The 15336-nt window shown below is 46.0% G+C and overlaps 1 protein-coding gene across 2 annotated transcripts in view; it reads left to right on the top strand.

Moving 5' to 3' along the window:
- Positions 1–2203: 2203 nt before the first annotated feature.
- The window catches only part of SPACA3 (sperm acrosome associated 3), a 40601-nt gene continuing 27468 nt past the window's right edge, over positions 2204–15336 (top strand). The window contains exons 1-2 of one of the 2 annotated variants that reach the window (XR_014238206.1): positions 2204–2347; positions 13150–14166. The gene's annotated coding sequence lies outside the window, so the exon portion shown is untranslated. Of the gene's footprint in view, positions 2348–13149; positions 14167–15336 lie in introns of those variants that run through there. The other variant, XM_082370937.1, reaches the window with a different exon arrangement.

Below are 15336 nucleotides of genomic sequence, written 5' to 3'. Positions count from 1 at the left end.
TTCATATCCTATGCTGTTAAGCATGTTTGGAGCTCTATGTCTGTTCCCATTTCATTTTCTGTGCCCTAATTCAAGTCAGCAAATCCCTCAGCCTGATTCTAGAGAACCAGGAACCCATGTTCCCAAGTCCAAGATTGGGGCCTTGTTTGTCATTGAGATGTGTCATCCATCCAATTTCATTCTCTCCTGAAAAGCAAGATGCTTCTCTCCAGCACAGTGCACACCAATTCCCACTTGGGGAAGTGGAGTCAGGAGAGGGAAGCTGGGGCTCAACTCTCATGGAAGGATAGAGGGATTCCTGAGGACAGGGGAGACACCTTACTGGATTGTCCACTCCCATCAGCCCTGAACACGTGCTAGGTAACTTTCCTGTCCTGCTGGTGAGCTGTGAATGGGCAGTGTCCACAGAGTCACTGTGACTTTTCTATCTGTGGCCTCCACCGATAGATATCCAGAGTCCTCCTGTTTTTGTCTTTTCCCCTCCCTTTCAATACCTGCTTTCATAAGCAGACTGGAAACCGCCATGCTAAGGTTGCAGTGGCTGCCATGGTTGTCAATGTCCCTGCATTTTAACCTGGACCAGAGCCCTAAGCCAGAGAGAGCCCTTAATCTCTCAAATACCATCCACAAGGTGTGGGGTTAGGGGTGGAGAAGTTTCCCAGCACCACCTCCCATCTCTGAACCCTGGCAAGTCCTGGCCCACCTACTTCCTCAAGCTCTGAGATGCTGCCCTTTTAGTAGTGAGAAGAGGTGGCTGAAGACCTTGGAAGTGTCTGCTAGGCTGCAGGATCTCTGATTCCACTGCTGTGTAGCCTTTCTTTTGTTTCCAGTGCAGGACAAATAAGAAGTCTCTGGATCAGGTTGGTGTTGGTGACTGATGGTTGAGGTGGAAGCACTGTCTTTGGGGTGGGACTCTTCTACCCCTTTGGGAGTTGGTTGAACTTGCCTCCTCATTTGGGAGGGACTGGTTGGCAAGCACTGGGGATCCAGCCAGGTATGGTTTCCCAGACGATGGACACATCCTGAGTCCCTAGTTCACTAGTGTCTGTGTATATTGTCATAGATCTTTTCTTGCATGATTTTCTTCCATGACCCCCACCCCCTCTTACCCTGGCGTAGGAGCATCGGACTCAAATTCTGAATGAAGAAGGAATTAGGGATAGGAATTGAGGGTGAAAAGAGCAAGGTCTTTGAAGTCAGACAGAATTAGATTCAGATTTGGGCTCAGTCATTGACTGTGTGAGCTTGGACAAGTTTCTTAACCTCTCTGGTCCTTAGCTCTCTCACCTGTAAAATCAAGGCTACTGCCTCATTGGGTTGCTATGTCAATCGCATGAAGCAGTGTATGTGAAATGTCCAATTGTGTGCCTGGTACTGATTAGCCAATGTTAATACTTCTCTCTCCAAAGTCCCCCGTGCCCTGATGCAGCTGATTGAGATGGTGTCACCCCAGTTACCATGGCTCTGTCTAAGCTCTGTTCATGAGCTCTGGAACCAAATAGCCAAAATTCTGGAATCACTGGCCCAACCTCGTGCCCGCCCCACCCCAAGTATGTTCACAACAGGAAGGCAATCAAAGCTCTTGGCCTCTTATCAGTGTTCCCAGGGTTGACTGCCCAAGCTTGCATTCCTCCAGAGCGCAGCCCAGAGTCTCCACCAGCTTGTGAAATCTCCCAGACAAAACACGTGTTCCTGGCATCCGACTTACCCTGGTGCTTACCCTGACCGCCACATTCCAGGAGTTCCTTCTCTTCAGAGACCCTTTCTACTCCGTGTGGCCACATGAGCCTGATCTTTAGAAAATGACTTACAGTTCAAAGCCCCTGAGTTGCGTTATGACCTTGGACACTTTGGGAAAGTGTCAAATGAAGAATTTCCATCTATTTCCTCCTCCTTCTGTCCTCCTCTCCCTCCCTTCTCTTCTTCTCCCTCCCTCCACCCTTCTCTCCCACAAACAAGTACTGTTTACTTAGGCAGAAGCATAGTGCTAGGTGCTGGGGATATGGAACCAAAGCCACAATACCTGGCCTTAAGAAGCAGAGACAAGTGAGCAGTTGATTGAAACATGACTGTGGCCAGTGCAATGAGGGAGGGATGCCTAGCCGGGGGCCCCTGAGCGGGCACGGGACAGGGAAGGGGCGGGGTCGGGACAGGGAAGGGGCGGGGTCGGGACAGGGAAGGGGCGGGGTCGAGATAGGGAAGGGGCGGGGTCGAGATAGGGAAGAAACCTGGGAAGAGATGATGCCTGAGTGGAGAGTTGACAGAGTGTTATCGAGGTGTTCCAGGCAGACTGGACCACATGGGAAAGGTCCAGGGCCAAGAGAGCACACTCATTTGAGAACTGCAGGTGATGGGGAAGGGCTGGAGGGTGGGCTGTGAGGGTGGGGTTGGACAGGTTGGCAGATCATGGAGGGTCTTAGAGGTTATATTAGGGAGTTGAAGCTTTATCCTGAGCATAATGGGGACCCTGGAAAAGGTTTAACTGGGGAGTGATTTGGTCAGATTTGCAATTTAGAAAGAGTCATTTACTTCATACCCTATGACGTTAGACGTCAAGACCCATAAATGTGCCTGATGCCACTGAGCACGTGTTTTCTGCAGAGTCTGAGAGGCTCATGACTCAATCATGGTAGAAAGGCAGGGTGGAGGAAGAGGGAGGCTAGGCGTTAGAACAGAATGGGCCGGGGTAGTAGTGAGGTCGTGCTGGATCTCATCCTGGTAGGTAGTTACAGTGTCTTTGTATCAGAACTGCTGATGAGCAGTTTTGAGGATTTGCAGCGTCACTGGGTCCTCCTTGCTGTCTCATTCTATCTGTATTTTATCATCCCCATTTTACAGATAAGGAAACCAAGGCCTAGAGAGACCAGTAACTTTCGTGGTGTTATTAAGAATGAGAGCAGGGGGAGTTCCCTGGTGGTCTAGTGGTTAGGTTTCAGCGCTTTCACTGCCAGGACCTGGGTTCAGTCCCTGGCTGGGGAACTGAGATCCTACAAGCTGCGCAGCATGGCCAGAAAAAAAAAAAGAAAAAAAAAGAATGAGAGCAGGAACTTCAACTCCCCACCTGGTGTTCTTTACCACCACTCCTGCCTGCCTGGGTTCAGTGGGTGGGGAAATCCACAATACGAAGGAAACAGCAGATCCCAGAGTTATTCTTTTCTCTTCTAGTTCTAGTGTTTTTCGTTAAAAAAATTGGTGGTCATGACCCATAGATTAATTTCATGGCCCACTAATCGGTTACAACCCACAAGATGATAGGACATGGGCACTAAAATGAGGGCTGGGGCATGGGTGAGGTATTCTCTCTCCATTCAAAACGGCTTAATTTTATCCTTTTTAAGTAAAACATGCATTTACCAGAATAGTGGCAAGAAAAAAAATTTATGGTGCAACATGGAATAATGAATTTATTACATGATTGATTAGTTCAGGAGTCATCTGTGGAGCATCTACATGGATTAAACCCTGGGATACAGGAATAAATAAAAATATAATGCCTCTCTTGAGATGCATATACTCTAAGGTAGAAAGAAACCCATCAAGAGTCATTTTCAATCTAATTCAGTAAGCGCTGGGTAAGGGAACGTGTGTGTAATGAGAGCACGGAGCAGGGGCACCAACCCCAGGTTGCGAGAGTTTCCCGAAGGTGATGCTGTCTCAGAAGAATTGTGAAGGAGGAGTAGGTGTTACCTGGGAGAAGAAGATTGTGTGGGATAGTAGATGATGGAGGTGGAGGAGGACAGAGAATCGAAGAAGGGCAGTCTTTGTAGCCAGCATCCCATGCTGGGCTCGGGGAATTATTGCTGCAAGTGTCGGGGGGAGGGGGCGCGGTGGGAGATGAAACAGGAGAGGAAGGTGAAGACCAGAGCCTGGACTTTTTTCTTTAGGTGGTAGGGAGCTATTGAAAGTTGAAAAAGTGCTTACTTTTTCTTGGAAAACAATCAAATGATCTCCACACTTTTTATTAAATTTTTTTTTTTATCTCCTCACTTTTATCTGCCTTTAATGTTATCCGAAGTTGATAGATGAACCATCGTTAGCATTGTGTTAATTTGTGTTTCCCTGACTACTGGTGGAGTGAAGGATTTTTTATGGGTTTATTAGCTCTTTGTACTTATTCATGTCCTTTTCCCATTTTTCTTCTGGGATTTTAATATTTTTCTTATCGATCTATATGAGCTCTTTATATATTAAGGATAACAACCCTTTGTCATATTTATTGCATAGACTTTCCCCAGCCTTGTCATTTGCCTTTTAGTTTTGTTTAGAATGGTTTCTGACATCCAGACATTTTAAATTTGGTGTTGTCAAATGTATTGATTTTCTTTCCCTTAGTGACTTCTTCCGTTGCTTTTATGCTTAGAAAATCCTCTCTCATCCAAGATCAAATAAATAGCATTGAAATGTTTGAAGCAGTGAAGTGCCGTGGGTGAATGATTGATAATAACATTCACAGGTTAGAGGTAGTGGTAAAACAAACAAACCAGGCTGGAAGAAATCAAACCTTCATTTATTCACCCCAAACCCAGCTCAAGGTTAAAGGTAGGAACCAGAGGGATCAAAGAGTTGGATGAGGCTGTTGGGGAGAGGCAGAGAGAGTCTTGAAGAACTAGTAGGAGGTGGTCAGCGTGGGGAGGAAGCTACATGTCCCAAGTTAGGTATGGAGGAACATAGCGTGTTTGGTTAGAATCTAACATGAGAAGAAGCAGGGATGGGAGACGGGGTTGGAAAGAGAATCAGGGAGAGCCAAGCAGGGCCCATAAACTATGCTCACTGTGTTCTGAGAACATTGAAGACATAATCCAAATAATTCTTGGTGCCTCATGGAGCCATTTCATTTGAGGAGGCATAGCCTGGGAGTCAAAAGTAACTGGAAAGGAAGACCGATGACAGACTTGACCATGGCACTAGTCTGTTTTCCCTTGGACGAGATCGGGCGGGTTCAGGATAGTATGGCTGGGTGTAGACTGCACTCCCTTAAGAGACTAGCCTCTCTTCATCTGGATCAGATGGTGGGGAGATAATGTCATCTCTCATTCTTTTTTTTTGGCCGCACTGCGTGGCATGTGGGATCCGCAACCAGGGATTGAACCCGTGCCTCGTGCCCCCTGCAGTGGAAGTGCAGAGTCTTAACCACTGGACCGCCAGGGAAGTCCCTGTCATCTCTCATCCTTTTTCCCTCTCTTCCCTGGTGCCAGGAGGGAGTCTGGGTTTGGATCCTGACTCTGCCACCCCAGAGCCATCTCCTTTCCCACCTGCTTGCCTCCCTTCCTTCTGCAAATTCCATCCGATGCATGTTCTGTGCCAAGCATCGTCTAAGTGGTGGGGATACAAGGCAGAGATAAACCACACAATTTCTGCCCGCGTGGGATCATAGACTAGTGAGGAAAGGCAGGTATCAAGCAAATGATTCTCTGAATCAATGGAAAATGAAAAGTTTTTAAAGTATTTTAAGAAGAGAGAGAAAATCTTACGACACATTATTAGGGAAACTGATCTATGTAGATGTCAAGGAAGGCTTCCATTAAAAGGGATCTACTCCCTGGAGGATAAGCGGGAGTTCAGAGGTGGAGGAGTTGAAACACAAGGAGCAACCCACGCAAAGGTTTTTTGGTGGAAGGACAAGGGAGACAAAGGTGAGAATGAGGCAGGAGGTCAAACCATGCCCGACCTTTTAAGCCACGTGAAGGATATTGGTCTTTATCTGAAGAGCCATGTGAATCCATTCAAATGGTTTATTCAAAGCTGGTGGGGTTGGCGTGGGCTGGAGGTAGAGATACAATCGGATTTGTATTTCGAAAAGGTCTTTTTGGCTTCTTTGTGGAGAACCAGTTAGATTGGGCCAGAGTGGATAGGGGAGACCCAGTGCTATTGCATTAGTCAAGGCAAGAGAAGATGGTAGCTTGGTCTGAGCAGGGAGAGGGAGATGGAAAGTTAGGGGAGTGGATACATTTGAGAGAGGAAGTAAAAGAAATAGGACTTGGGATGGATTCGATACGGGGCAGTGATGCAAGATGATGGGGTGTCCAGAAAGACTCCTAGGTTTCAGGTTTGCACACCTAACATGGCTATGAGAGTTTGGGAACAGGTGTCACTGGTATAGGAAATGCCAGAAGAGGACCAGGTTTGGGGAAGAGGTTAAAACCATCTGCTTTGGATTTGAAGAGTATTAGGTGCATTTGAGATATCTAAGCTGGGTGTGATATAGTGGTTTGAAGCTTAGAGAAGACTGGGCTGGAGGCTTTTCAGAGGTCCTTATTGTTGGAGTTACGGCTAATGGGGCGATGCTAGGGAAACAGTATGGAGTGAAAATAGAGCAGGGCCATAAGGCACTCTGACATCTAATATGATCTTGGGCCAGTCTAAGGCTGTTGTAGAGTTATTTTAATTTAATTCATTTAATTTATTTTTGGCTGCTTTGGGTCTCTGTTGCTGTGCGCGGGCTTTCTCTAGTTGCAGCGAGTGGGGGGCTACGCAGGGACTACTCTTCGTTGCGATGCACGGGCTTCTCGTTGCAGTGGCTTCTCTTGCTGCGGAGCACGGGCTGTAGGCGCGTGGTCTTCAGTAGTTGTGGCGCGTGGGCTCAGTAGCTGTGGCGCGCGGGCTCTAGAGCTCAGGCTCGGTAGCTGTGGCACATGGGCATAGCTGCTCCGCAGCATGGGGGGTCTTCCCGGACCAGGGCTCGAACCCGTGTCCCCTGCATTGGCAGGTGGATTCTTAACCACTGCGCCACCAGGGAAGCCCCTATTGTGGAGTTATTCTGATGGTTGCCTAAAATACCATATGCCCAGTGCCCGGCCTGCCGTATGCACTCAATAAATGCTAGATACATTTCCCTTCTCTCCTTTTAACTACTCTGCTACCTTTATTTTATTTCTCTGTACTTTCTGGCTCTATGTGTTGCAGCCAGAGACTTAAACCTAATTCTTCCAACTTGAGATGGCCCCAGGGTACTTGGTGTATATACTAGGCAAGCACTGTTCTCTTCCAAGACTCAGCCCTGGAGTGCCTACCTTTTTGAGAGCTCTCTGAAACCGACCTAAGAGAACTCTGGGCCTTTGTTTAGTTGACCAATGACCAACACTTGGAGAGCCAACTTTCTTAGCACACACAGCAACACCTACCTTAGAATGATAATCGAGCCACCTTTCATTTCTAGAACATTTTGTGGTTTTTTTCAGAGAATTTTTACAGCGATTATCTCCATTGTTCATCACAGGATTGTTCATCATGAAATGCATTTGTATATTTTATTTACCTCTAATTCTTTCCCCAGCACTGAAACAATAGCATTTTGAGCAAATACGCATATGGATGACTTAGGAATTCATTCCTCTCTTATACTTAACCTTGCTTTCTCTTGTTTTCCCATTTTATTTTCAAATTGTGAGTTTTATCTTCCCGGTCATATTCTTTCCCATGTTTCAGTGGTTCTCAAAATCACAATTCTGTTCTCTTTTTTTTTTTTTGGCACTTGCCCTCTTCATCTCCTTTCACCGATACCAAGTCTTCTGGCCCCCAAAGCCCACCGTTCCGGCACATTGAGAAACTCACGTTTTTGACTCCTCTTCACCTCATTTCTCTCTGAGGCAGGTGCTGTTTATTCTGCACTGAAGCTTCATGTTAGCTTTAACTAGAGATTTGCTATGCAAGACAACCTCATCCAGGTTCTTCCTTTGCCCCGGGCATCTTAAAAGGTTCTCTCTGCTTCTCAGTCTCATATCACTCCCTTCTCCGCGCCCCCCTTCTGCATAATACTTCCCTGATTTTCCTTTCTCTGCTCTTGATCTTCATCTTCTGTTTTCTGTGTTCATCCTCTCATTAAACATGTATGGAGCCCCTGCGATGGATCAGACTGTGCTGGGCTCTGGGGATTCAGATACCCATGACCTGGTCCGTGAACTTGAAGTGCCCACTGTCTGCAGTAGTGGGTTGCAGACCCAATGGCACATTTGAATCATTGAATTAAAAAAAAATGTCAAAGTCCTGGCCCTAGAGATTCTGATTTAATCAGTCTTGAGTGGGACCCAGGAATTGTTATTTTTTAAAAGAGATTTTAAATGTGCAGCCAGGGATGAGAAGCACTGCTGGCCTAATGGATGAGACGGATGTGTAAACAAATGATTATAATGCAATGTGAAGGCAGGGGAAACAGAGGGGCTGGAGGAGAATAGAGAGAAGCCCCTCATTCAGCCCCGAGCAGATGACTCAGGGCCCCCTCCCGTTCTAGAGAACCGATTTTTAGTCGGATGGGAGAAATGAAAGCATCTCTCAAAGCAGAGTTACCTTCTGTCTTCTTAAGGGACAGAAGAGCAGTTATGAACATGGCCTTGGGAGTCAAGCCAACCCGCATCCAAATCCCAGTTTTGCCACTTATTAGCTGTGTGGCTTTAGGCAAATTGCTTACCCACTCTTAAGTCTCAATGTTCTTGCCAATAAAGTGTGTGTGTGTGTGTGTGTGTGTGTGTGAATTGAGGGATCTAATGTCTGTAGTGTGCCTAGCCCACTGCCCTACACCCAGCCGGTGCTCAAAAAATTGTGGCTACAGACATTTCGAAGTACCACATATGCACTAATGAGGGTCAGTGTTTCTTCTTTCAGCAGCAAATACTCAAATGACTTTCTGTCTTTGCCCTATTGGTCCATCCCTGCCTGAGGGTGACACACTTTGCTTGGTCCACCATCATGCAGTTTTCCAAGGCTAATACCTGAACCTCACCCTGCACGGCACCTTCTTCTCCAGGTTCTTTCTTTCAAATATTTGGCATTTTCTTCGCCTCCGAAGTTCCCGCCGACATTTCTCCTGGCTCAAAGCCTATTGTGGATCTGAGAGTGATGACTCCCCCAACACTTCTTCTGTGGGTCCCCCTGTAGTTTCCCCTGTGATGGCCGAGTGGTTCACTGCCATCCCACATGGCACCCACTGCCTTATCTCCTGGGGCACCCCCCTCACGCCATGCTTGGTGCCGAAGCCTGCCTCCTACTTTTGGTGGGATCAAACCACAGCACCGGGTTCCAGCTTGTCAGAGCTGCCCACTGCCCTTTCCACATGTACTGTTTTTATTTTTATTATTTAAATTTTTAAAAATTGAATTATAGTTGATTTACAATGTTGTGTTAGTTTCTTGTGTACAGCAAAGTGATTCATATATATATATATATAGAATAGAATATATAGAGAGAATATATATAGAATAGAATTTAAAAGAATCTGAAAAAGAATATATAGACTAGAAAAGAATCTGAAAAAGAATATATATATTAAAAATATAAATATATATTTATACATTATAAATATCTATATTAAGAATATATATTAAAATATATAAAATAAAAAATTTAAAATCGAAGTATAGTTGATTTACATGGTTGTGTTAATTTTGGGTATACAGCAAAGTGATTCCGTTAATGATATCTAATCCTTTTCAGATTCTTTTCCATAATAGGTTGTTTCAAGATATTGACTATAGTTCCCTGTGCTCTACAGTAGCACTGTTGTTTCTCTATTTTATATAGAGTACACGCATATTGTGTCCTTGGCTAGCCCTCTCCTTTTCCCTTGACAGCAATCCAAGTTTGCTTGGTCTTGAGGCAGTTTGGAGAGCTCGATAGCCAGACCCCAAGTCCTTGGGGCACTGTCTTGGTTTTAGGGCTTGGTCGGTTCTAGAATTGGTTTAGGGCTTTGTCGGTTCTAGAATTATGATGAATTATGAATTCATCTAATTATGAATTAGAATATTCTCCCTCCACAGCCTGCCCCCCACTCTCTCCGAGCCTTCCTTGCTCCTGGAACAGAGCTCTGAACACTGCTTGTTGCCCATACTTCTCCCTGGCACCACCTTTATCTGTCTCTCCCCTTTCAGCTCCACTGCTGCCCTCTGACCCCCACCCCACCGAATTTCCGAGGGATGTCTGCACCTGACCTTCCCCCCTGCCTGCTACCCTGTCTTTCTCTCCTAATTACCATTCTGTTTATGCAGACTTCTCACTTTGGTTCTTTTTTTTAATTTTAATTTTTTAGTGATTTCTGTTTCAGTCCATCACCTTTGCCATTTTTCTCTGTGCTCTTCATTATTTACTTCTGCGAATGGGATTACCTGTTTTGCTCCTTATAACTTTGGGCTTTATTCTTCCCCGTGAGAAGCTTTCTCAGGTTGTCTTTCCAGGTGACCCAGCCCCACCTGGAAAATGAACAAAACTGCCTTTCCCAGGCTCACTGTTGTTGCTGGACTGGTCATTTCCTCCTGACCTGACGGGACTTTGTGTGACCCCCATGCCCCCTCCTCGGGAGATCACGTCCCATGCCCACCTTGCTGGAGTCCATGGGCCTGGGAGGTCCATAGGGGTAGCAATTATTGTTCCTGTTATGAAATTAAGAAAACAAGGCTTAGCAGGGAGGAAATTGAGGCTCAAGAAGAGGAACTAACTCTCCAAGTCTGTGTGGTTAGTAACGGAAGACCTGAGAGGAGAAAGGACACCAAGGAATTCCCAGTTCATTGCCGGGCCCAGGGCTCCACCTGGATGTGATGACCGGACAGGCGGTTCATGCAAGGGTGAGCTCTGGATCCCGTTCTCAGGAAGGTACCATAAACCCCTATTAGTGTGAGCCCATGGCCCTGGCCTGCTGGTCTGTTGGGTTTATGTTTCAGAATGGCAGACGAATCACCATGTTGCTATTAATTTTTAGGATGTCAGCCACAAGGACTCTGGGAACAAGATTCAGCAGCATCTTCCCTTGTACACCGGGTGTAAGGCATGCAGTCCCAATGGTTTTCTGGTTTGGATGTGCCTTTGGTCCAACTTCTGTGTTCTGTCTGGATAAGAAGTTCAGCAAGGAGGCCGAACTCAATCATTCCACTCAATTTAAACCTGGTGCTGTCTGCACAAGTGGGATCAGGTGTGTGTGTGTGTGTGTGTGTGCATGCACAAGTGTGCATCTTCAAGGGCAGGGATTTGCTCTTGCTTAAGCTAGGCTAAAAACGGAAGACCCATGTTGTCGGGCAAGAGAAAATATCTCTCCTTCTCACCTTCCTTTAGAAACTCCTCTCAAATGTGCTTTTCTCAGGATGGAGGCACGTCAGAGGATGCGTAGTGTCTCCCTCCCTCCTGTTCTTTGCTTCTGTCCAGGAAGAGGAGTGTTTGGACTGGCTGGGCAGAAGCGGATGGTCACTGGGTCAGCTTTTAGTGGTCAGGGCTGCTGTGACTCCAAATCAGGAGCCGGGTCGGCTGCTTCCTGCTCAACTTCCCTCCCTCCTCAGCAAGCCCTCCTCCTCTTACTGTCTCAGCTTGGAGCATATTTGGTCCAGGCTCAGGGCTACCTTCTAGAAGGCTTGCATCCTTGTCTATATAGCTGAGCTGATTTTCCTCTCAGACCTCATCACCGTCTCTGCAGGCAAGCTTCAGGGTGTGTGCGAGGAAATATGTTCCAATATCTAGATTTGGGAGTTAAGAAGTCCCACAGCTACCCTTGGCCTGATCTGAATTCTCCAACACAAATTAAAGGAAAGCCTGTGGTTCGAGGTCTGCAACGTACCAGGGAAGATGATATTTACTTCCATTTGGCTTATAATCCTTGTGTGTCTGTGTCATTGGTTTATCTTATTGGAACTTTTGGAGAAGAGGAGAGGAACGTGTTACCTGGGGCCCCTACCATTGATCATCATGGGAAAGGTGTGCTAAAAAGTCGTAAAAGCATAAACAGTGTGGAAGAGTCCAAAGGTAAACTCATTAAGTGCAGAAGCACTGAGGATGCTTAGGACGAAAAAAGAGAAGCCATCTAATCACTTATGGGATTTATCATCATGCTTCGGAGAGTGCTGACGCTGACAGAAACCTTAAGAAACAAGGGGCCTTGCATGGGCTGTGTCCCTACTGCGTGCTGAGCTGATTTAAACACCTTACGTGCATTATTTCACTTAATATTCACAATCAGTGAGCGATCTTACAAGAAGCATGTGATTATTTCCACTGACCCTTGGTTTAAGGCAAGCAGGGTGTTGGCCGGAGGCCACAGAATAACTTAGTAGCAGATTTGGGGTAAGAACCCAGGTCTCCGAAGTCCCATTTTCAGGTGCTTGCCTCCTATCTTGGTTCGCCCAGTTTTATAAAGGCTGGGTCTGCACCTGGTCCCTGGCAGAGGGAGACGCTCCTCCCTGGGAGGGGCTGGCGTGGGGAGGACAGCCCTGTCCCTCAGGCCTCCGGTTGGCTGTAGAACTGTGGCCAGAGGTACCCGTGGGTGTGACACTGTGTAGCTGTCCCTTTCTTAAGTACACAGAGGAGAAAATTTTCCTGCTTGGGGGCAAAGTTCAGAAGGTGGGGCTGGGTGCTTTGGTGCTGGCTGGCTGCCAGCTGTGAATAATAAGCCATAACACCTGGAATATGGCACCATAAAGGCCAGGCAGAGCAAGGACCCAAGTTCATATACTTTGCTCTGGGTGTTAGGCTGCCCCTCTTTTCATGCTCCTAGCATATGGGGAGCTCGCAGTTGGGAGCCGGTGTATGTCACTCTTCCCTTCCCTTCAAGGTAAAATTTGAGATTCGTATCTATAGACGTTTTTCATTCTTAGGGGTTTTCCTGAGATCTATTCAAATCAAGTATGTAACTAGTGAGGACCTACCTCATGCGGAGGCCCCGATTAAGTATTGAAGTTGGAGACTCATGACTCCTGCTCATGCCTTTAGACCTGACTCTGCCGTCACCATCTCCCAGCTCTGGATTGGGCTGTTCCCTCAGCCTGGAACATCCTCTCTGTTCCTCAGTTCTCCCTCATGGAACCTCTCAAATGTTGCCTAATATGATAATAGCTAACACTTGCAGACTAATTCTACATGCCAGGCATGTTCTAAGTGTTTTATGTTTATTCGCTCATGTAATCTTCTCAACAACCCTATAGCCTAGGTACCATTATTATTCCCATTTTGCAGATGAGAAAAATGAGGCACAGAGAGATTAAGTAACTTGTCCAAGGTTACGCTGTCAATAAGTGGCAGACCTGGAATTGTGTTCTGGTCTATTTCCAAATACGGAAATGGGCAGCATGGTATAGTGAAGGAGCATGGGTGGGGTTCAAATCCTGGTTCCATCACTTAAAGCTGTGTGAATTTGGGAGGTGGTTTAGCCTTTTTTAACCTCAATTTTCTCTTCTCTAAAAGGCAGTAATACATCCAACATCATATAGTCACTGATGAGGTTGAAAAGAGCTAAACAGAGAAAGAATCGATCACTCATGAGTAAGTAACAAATGTTAGTTTCTTTCACTTGCCTCTTCCAACTTTGGAGTCAAAGATTTACATAAATATAACACTTTAGCATAGAATAGGATGTCAGATCTGGGAAGGATCTTAGCTCTGACCTACCTAGTCCAATGCATTGACTGAAGGGTGAGGAAGTGACAGCACTTGCTCAGAGTGACACAGTAAGGTGGCAACTGTGACGGAGATTGCAAGTTGCCTTCTCTAATATCTGTTCTCCTTTTCTTCCTTAGTAATGGAGCTCCTGGTTTTCAGCTGGGTTCATGGCTTCTCAGAAAAAGACATTTCCTAAGTTTTCTTGGAGTAAGTGTGGCCATTTGACTATGTTCTGGACAATGAGATGTCAGTGGAAAAATCATGGGATGCTTTCTGGAAGACTCCTTTAAAAGGGAGGAGGCAGGGGGCTTCCCTGGTGGCGCAGTGGTTAGGAATCCGCCTGCCAATGCAGGGGACACGGGTTTGAGCCCTGGTCCGGGAAGATCCCACATGCTGCAGAGCAACTAAGCCCGGGCGCCACAACTACTGAGCCTGCGCTCTAGAGTCCGCGAGCCACAACTACTGAAGCCCTTGCGCCTAGAACTCGTGCTCCGCAACAAGGGAAGCCACTGCAATGAGAAGCCTGCGCACCACAATGAAGAGCAGCCCCCCGCTTGCCGCAACTAGAGAAAGCCCGTGCGCGGCAACGAAGACCCAATGCAGCCAAAATAAATAAATAAATAAATAAATAATAAAAAGGAGGAGGCAGGTCCTTCTCCCTTTCTTCTGTTTTGCTGCTTGGAAGGCAGATCTGATAACTGGAGCTCCAGCTGCCATCTTGGAACCGGAGGACAGGTCACACCCTAGCTTTGACACTACCCTGAGTTATCTACCTCTGGATTTATCTTACATGAGACAAAAATAAACTTCTGTCTTGTTGAAGCCACTGTTGTTTGCGTTTCCTGTTACTTTCAATCTAACCTAATCTTAATTGACGGCATTAAATACGGACTAGAACTAAGGTCAAGCAACGTCCCCAAGAGAAGGCTTGAGAGGTGGCCTGTCACTTCCGTCTCTGCAGGTATTGGTGAGAGAACCTGGTTTTCACAATGAAACACCTTGAAGCCCTGAAATACCTTCCTGTGCCTTGTGGGTGAGGGCAGGTTTGCCTCTGGAAAGCAGGTTGTGGCTGGAACATGGTTCTCAGGGATGGCTGGCCTGGGATCTGTCAGCCTTCCTTCTCCAGACACACAGAACAAACTCACGGGCAGAGCCATCTAGTGGTTCCGAATGTGGGTCTCTGCATCAGGTTCACCCCCCTGAGTTCTAAGCCGGTGGAGAAAATCCAGAAGGACGAGTGAGATGAATTGATAACTCTTCTGTTATTCCTCTGGCTGCTACTGGCATGCTTTGAAATTGCTGGCTTTTGTTTTTCCTTAAAAATTTGTTCCTCCCTTTGCTTTTTTCCCCTTTTATGAATTAATTTTTTCATCGTGAAATATTTCAAAGATCAGACAAGAATAGAAAAGAGCGTAATGACTACCTATTTACCCACCATTAAGCTTTACCTAATCTTAACATTGTGTCATTTGCATCAGATCTCATTTAAAGAAATAAAACATTACTGATATAATTGAAGCTCCCTGTATTTTCCATTCCCATTTCTATTCTTCTCCCTCCTCCTCAGAGGTAACTATTACTGTGAATCTAGTGTTTATCATTCCTATGTATGGTTTTACACTTACATTTTTATGTATGCATTAATACAATATAGCATTATTCAGTAGGGTTTTAAGTTTTAGATATAAATTATAGCATACTCCACTTATCACTGTGTATTCCATTGAATAATTATACCACAATGCATTGCTCCATTTTCCTCTTGATGAATATTTAGGTTATTTCCTGTTGTTTTTCTATAACCCAGACAGTGCCGTGATAAGTACTCCTGTACTTATCTCCTGGGCACAGTACTCCTGTACTTATCTCCTGGGCACATCTGAGAGAGTTTCTTTAGGGCAAGTGTTATTAACTACAGCCGATAGGTCAAGTCCACTGCCACCTGTTTTAGTATGGGGTTGTAAATTAAGAATAATTTTTAATTTTTTCTTT

Source organism: Balaenoptera borealis, assembly GCF_965194805.1.
Source record: "Balaenoptera borealis genome assembly, chromosome: 20".
Classification (NCBI taxonomy): domain Eukaryota; kingdom Metazoa; phylum Chordata; class Mammalia; order Artiodactyla; family Balaenopteridae; genus Balaenoptera; species Balaenoptera borealis.
Note: the sequence above shows the minus strand (reverse complement) of the source record. Positions and strands in the feature narration are given on the sequence as shown.